This window comes from Struthio camelus, unplaced genomic scaffold (genome assembly GCF_040807025.1).
Source record: "Struthio camelus isolate bStrCam1 unplaced genomic scaffold, bStrCam1.hap1 HAP1_SCAFFOLD_229, whole genome shotgun sequence".
Lineage (NCBI taxonomy): Eukaryota > Metazoa > Chordata > Aves > Struthioniformes > Struthionidae > Struthio > Struthio camelus.
In genome coordinates, this window is record NW_027182566.1 from 2791 (window position 1) to 9171 (window position 6381).

At 51.8% G+C, this 6381-nt stretch overlaps 1 pseudogene; it reads left to right on the forward strand.

Annotated features, from left to right (window-relative positions):
* The first annotated feature begins 5132 nt into the window (after window positions 1-5132).
* Window positions 5133-6067, forward strand: LOC138064882 (olfactory receptor 14C36-like; annotated as a pseudogene).
* Window positions 6068-6381: the final 314 nt, after the last annotated feature.

Consider the following 6381-nt stretch of genomic DNA (forward strand, 5'->3'; position numbering starts at 1 on the left):
TTTGCTTGATTTCCTGCTTGTTTGGCTAGACCATTCCTGCACTTGGAGGAGGCGATCCTTGACTGTCAGCCAGCTTTCTTGGACCACTCTTCCCTCTAGGGTCATCTCCCATGGGATTTGTCCAAGCAGGTCCCTGGACAGGCTAAAGTTTCCAGACTTTCCTGAAGTCTGGGATTCTACTCCTTTTTTTTTTTTGGCCTGCACCCTTCTCACAGGATCCTGAATTCTACCTCTTATGGTTGCTGCAGCCAAGGCTGCCCCTGACTTTCACCTCTCCGGCCTGTTCTTCACTGTATGAGGTCCAGCAGAGAGACACTTTTCCTGAGACTCTTCCGAGTCCTTGTCTCTGCTGGACCCCACATTCAACATCCCAGCCACATCCCCTTTACTGGCATCTCCCTTTCCCCTGTTGCCAGTGGGATTACACACACGTGGGACAACACATCTGGTGGGATTGAAATGGGCTCCTGAGGAAGGCAGGCTGAAAGAGCAAGAGGGGGAGGTGTGTTCTTTTCAAAGAGGTGGCTGGAATGCACGTAGCTTTGCCTTGGAATGGGTCACGAGCCAGATGAGAGCTTGTGGTAAGGAGAAGAGGACCCACTAGTATGGCTGATGCTGTGATGGGTGTTTGCTAATGGCTTCTGAAGAGGGAGAGGAAGTAACCAAAGCCTTTTTAGGCAGCTGCAGGAAGCCTCATGGTCACAGATCCTGGTTCTCACAGGGGAGTTTAACCACCCCGAAATGTGCAGAAAGGGCAGTAGGTCTGGACACAAGCAGCCCAGGAGATTCCTGGAGGGCATTGAAGACAATTTCTTGGACATATGGAATGAATGAGCCAATGAGGTCTGGACTCTGTTGTTGACAAAGAAAGAAGAACTGGATGGGGATGTGAAGGTTGAGGTGGCTGCAATGACCATGAGAGGGTGGAGAAGTAAGACAAAGAAGAGGATCACAGCTCAGGACTGCAGGAGAGCAGCTTTCAGCTAGTTCAGGACCGGCTGGGCAGGATCCCATAGGAGACTGTCTTGGAGGGCAGAGGGGCCACAGATCCCTCTTCCATCTTCAGGGCAAACATTCTCAATGCAAAGGAATACAACAGTATGATGTACGGGGAGTCGCGCAAGGCCTGGAGGGAAGCCTCTGTGGATGGAAAGGGATGCCCTGACTTAGGAGACTGAAAACCAAGAAGCAAGTGCCCAGAAGGTGGAAGGGAGAAGAGGCAGCCCGGGAGGTAGATTGAGATAGTGCTTGTGGGTCAGGGATGGAGCTGGGAAAGTCAAAGCTCAGCTGGAGCTGGAGCTGGAGCTGAGGTTGGAGCTTGCAAGAGGTTGAGAGGGCAACAGGAAGGCCTTCTGAAAGTACATCATGAGCCCAAGGAAGGCAGCCAACGAAAATGTGGTGTCACTGCTGAGTGGGGCAGGGGACAAGGTGACAAAGACAGGGAAAAGGCTGAGGAACTCCTTGCCTCTTTCACCTTGTATTTTCCTGGTAAGATCTGCCTCCAGGCCCCTTAAGTGGGGCCATCCTAAGTGCTGTGATTCAATGACTCTTTCCCTGGACAGGTCTGTAAAGACAGACTAGGTGGGGTTTGAGAGTGTAGGCATATAGTGGAGACCATGGTGTGATGTGCCTCCCATCTCTGCAGCACTCTTGGATGCAGTTGGGATGGACTTTGCCTGAAGGCAGTGGTGGGATTCAGTATTTTGGGGACAAGTAAGAAACCTGAGATGGCCTGAGTTATTTGCCCAGCCACCTCTCCAAAAGGGCCTGAGTTACATGTAGGTCCCATGTAGCATCTACTAGAAACATGCAGTTGTATGGGACACCCCAGGCATCTGACATGTCCCTGCAGATCTATTTTTATGTCATTAAACCAAGTGTCTGCACTGAATTACATCGGTGGTTTGCAATGTGGGGATCTGCATGTGTCTCAACTTCCTAGTGAGTGGAGCTCTCGGTTATAGTAGGCATCTAGCGTCATTTTAGATGGCCAAGGAAATTCCCCACCTGGCCCCTCATTGAATGCTCTAGAAGGATGCAGATCTCACTGCTGCTCCATCAAACACTGGCCCATGCCTTGGACCACCTCTGTCTCTTCAAACATCAGCAGGTGTCTGTGTGTGGGCAACTGACTCCCAGCCTCCATCTCCAGGGATTCTAATGGGAGCTTAGACAGGAGCTCAGACGCAGACAGGTGTATTGTGCACACTTCAGCTTGGGCAAGGGGAATCCCACCTCCTGTGTGTTTGTGGAGTTCACGAGAGGCAGCTGAATCCCACTCCATCCCAGGGGCTTCTAAGCTGGCATGAGATCCGCAGATTAACTCACCTGAATCAATACCTGAGCCATGGGAAAATGAACTCCCTTCTTGTCCGTGTCTAGGTGTCCTGCCCAGTAAAGAGATGGGAGTAGGGGCTTCCACATTTTCATCTCTTGTAGATAAATGTCCTCTGATGAGATAAACTGCAATGCTGGAATCAGCCTCTCTCCACTGTTTAGAGAGAGACCATAGGGGATTATTTTAGTCTTGCTCAATGAACATTTCCCAGGAGGAGGGAGCACAAGGGACAAATTACATCACACCTTTGACTAGGCCACTGTTTCCAAGGTGGGGCAGGTTCCTGGGATGGAGGGAGCTCCTGGCAACCTGGCAGCACTGCTGAGAGACAGCTCTGTGCAGGAGCAGCTCCTCTGCAAAGAGCAGCAGGGCTCCAGGCACTGCCTGAAGGTGCCAAGAGGAGACAAGGAAGATGAGCAAGATGAGTGAGACAGAAAGAAGTTAAAGACAATCAAGAGTGGGTAGAGGGCTGAGAGCACACTGGAGGAGAAATCTGCACAGCCCCTAACACAGTAAGTCTCTGGCTGCAGGACAATGCGGGTGAGGTACCCTGAGGGGCCCTCTAAAGGTACCACATGCCATGGCTGATAGGGTCTGTCAGGATGGGTATCCCAGTTCCTCTTGTGTGGAGTAGGATGTGCATTTGAGCAGGGATTCCTAGCCACACTGTCAGAGGGAAACAGTGTCCTGCTACCTTCTTCTACGGATGCTGCAAGGGTGTGAAGCTGGGATGTGCACAGAGGTCTGTCCAGGGCTGTAATTCAGAGCCATGCCCCTGCGCCCCAGGGTGCTGTGTGCCCAGGGCCGTGACTCTGCTGCCACCTGCAAGGGTCAGTAGTCAGCCTGGCCAGGGAACTCCCCACAGTGCTGCAGGGAGAAGCTCTGGGTGGGAGGATGAACCCCATCAAGACAGGTTCATTCTCCCATCCAGAGGGTGCTGCATGGGTCAGGGCTGCTCACAGCTCCTAATCACCCTGAGGGCATTTGTGGAGGGACCTTTCCAAAAGGAAGGTCAGGGCTGGGATACCTGAAAGGGAAGGAGCTTTCATGAGTGTCTGCTTTCAGTTTTCTTCTCTTTGGGTGGGGTGAAATGTTAATAGATCTGTCAGGTTTAGACAGGGGACTGAGGCTCCAAAACAGTGACAGTGAGAGAGGAGGAGTTCTGGGAGGAACTCAGCAAATCCCTTCATCCACTCCTCAGCCTCCAGACAGAACCAGCATCACCTTTCCAGCCCCATCAAGGTTTCTCTCACAAGCTCCTTAGCCCTTGCAAACACGGAGGTGGCCCTGGGCAGTGCCCTGCACCTAGGAAGTTTTTGCAGGGCAGAGTGGAGCGCCCAGTGGGTGGGAAGGGGTCTGTGAGCTCTGACAGGGGAAAGACATGGGGAGAGAGAAACAGCTCCCCACAGGGACAGCTCCAGGCAGCAGAGTCATAGTCAAAGTGTAAGAAGAAACTGCAAACTCCAGTGCCTCCCCTCCTCTCCTCTCCCACCCAGCACAGCCCTCTGCCCTCAAGGCGGTGGGGTCCAGGGCAGGAGTCATTTCCCTGTCTGATGGACATGCAAGATAGGAAAAACTCCTGAGTGTTCCCTGTCTCTCCCTGTCCCTTCCTCCTTTGGCAGAAATATCACAGTATTGCTCTATGTTTCCCCACCTCTCTGTGCTGCTCTTGTCCTTCCCCTTGGACTCTCTGGGCAGGGGCATTTCAGATGCAATTCAGATACCAGTCCTGTGGGTCCTGCCATGCAGAAGTGTCCTTGGCGTTGAGGTGTCCAAGTCCCCCTCCAACCTTTGCAGCTCTCGGCGATGCAGTGCGGCAGCTGGGAATGAACCAACTCTCTTCAGGACACCCTGTCTTTAGGACATTTGACTATTCCTGTGGGTGTCCGACTGGGCTGCAAGTTGCCCTCTAGAAGGACACAACTCTCCCATTGTGTCTGAGTGTTATCTTGGTGCCCCATGGAGAAGCCACCTAGATACAAAGGCCATGGAAATGCTCCTGGGTGACTGGATGTGGGCAACTGGGATGAGTCCAATGTGTTCCCGGCTAGAAGGGAGGGGCTGAGACCTCCTTCAGATACTCTGAGAAAGGGTGCTGAGTTTGGTGATCTGCTCTTTGAAACTGGATTCCTCTGCTCGCAGCAGTATTGTTTCTTGTTAGGGTAACATGAGTGCAAGTGTCATCCACTTCAGAGATGTGAGCACAGGGCAGCTGGGAAAAAGACTGATGGACGGAGCAGCTCTCCTCCCTCTGCACTAAAGCCAGAGTGAATCCTTTTGCCTCCCAGGATTCACAGCTGTTCCCTCTGAGTGCAGTAGAAGTGCTGGGGATTTCTAACTCTAAGAATCCTCCTCAGGTGTGACGGGGAAGTTAAAAGAAAACAAAGAAATCCTTAAAACTAGTAGTGAACCCACAATGTTTAGAACTGAGAGTGAAGATGCTGAAAAGCGCTTCAGCATTATGAGTGAATGAAATCTGACTACAACTGTGAATATGAAAGTTTAGCCATCTTTGTTCCTGTGTACCCACAGCTGTAGGTCAGGACCGACTTCTCCGGAGCCCACAGGCAGAGGCCTCTGCTCCTCACTGCAAACTCAGGACAGCACAATCTGGAGCTCAAACCACAGAGCTTAGTGACGGTCCTGGTGAGATGAGGAGAGGTAATGGGCATGTGTCTGGGGGGAGGGGGAGAGGGTTCTGTGCAAAACAAAAAGTTTTGCTCAGAGAAGTCTGTCCTGACTTGTCAATGTTTTTTTCCTCCTTGGACAGTTCACCATGCTTGGAGAGAAGCAAATGTCCAACAGCAGCTCCCTCAATGAGTTTCTCCTCCTGACATTTGCAGACACGCGGGAGCTGCAGCTCTTGCACTTCTCGCTCTTCCTGGGCATCTACCTGGATGCCCTCCTGAGTAACGGTCTCATCATCACAGCCGTAGCCTGTGACCACCACCTCCACACCCCCATGTACTTCTTCCTCCTCAACCTTTCCATCCTCGACCTTGGCTCCATCTCCACCACTGTCCCCAAATCCATGGCCAATTCCCTCTGGGACACCAGGGCCATTTCCTACTCACAATGTGCTGCCCAGGTCTTTCTGTTTCTCTTCCTGATAACAGCAGAGTACTGTCTTCTCCAAGTCATGGCCTATGACCGCTTTGTTGCCATCTGCAGACCCCTGCACTACGGGACCCTCCTGGGCAGCAGAGCTTGTGTCAAAATGGCAGCAGCTGCCTGGGGCACTGGTTTTCTCAATGCTGTGCTGCACACTGCAAACACATTTTCCATACCACTCTGTGAAGGCAATGTTGTGGAGCAGTTCTTCTGTGAAATTCCCCAGATCCTCAACTCTCCTCCTCAGATGCATCCCTCAGGGAATTTGTAGTTCTTGCGGCTAGTCTTTGTTTAGGCTTTGGGTGTTTCATTTTCATTGTGCTGTCCTATGTGCAGATCTTCACAGTTGTGCTGAGGATCCCATCTGAGCAGGGACGACACAAAGCCTTTTCCATGTGCCTCCCTCACCTGGCTGTGGTCTCCTTGCTTGTCAGCACTGTCCTGTTTGCCCATCTGAAGCCTCCCTCCCTGTCCTCCCCATCTCAGGATCTGGTGGTGGCTGTCCTGTATGCAGTGGTGCCTCCAGCGGTGAACCCTCTCATCTACAGCTTGAGGAACAAGGAGCTCAAGGATGCACTGGGAAAACTGGTTCAATGGGTACAATATCAGCACCAGTAACCATCTCATGTATATCCACTCATCATTTCTGTCATTTGGCATTCAGGCCAGGTGCTGTTCATTTCTTATTTCTTATTTTTCTCTCCTACATTAATGGGGAAAAAAAAAAGTTCCAGTTCATGGCAATTGTCCTCAGGAATCCCTCTCTTGAATTTGACCAAAAGACTGTGCTGAGGCAGGAAGCCAGGCTTCCCCCTTCATCAACATAGGTGGGGGAACCTCAGATCCCACCAGTCTGAGCTCCCTTGGATGCCCTCAGTGTAGCGAGGAGAGTTTCCTTCTGCAGGGACTCTTTTGGCACTGACACGAAGGGA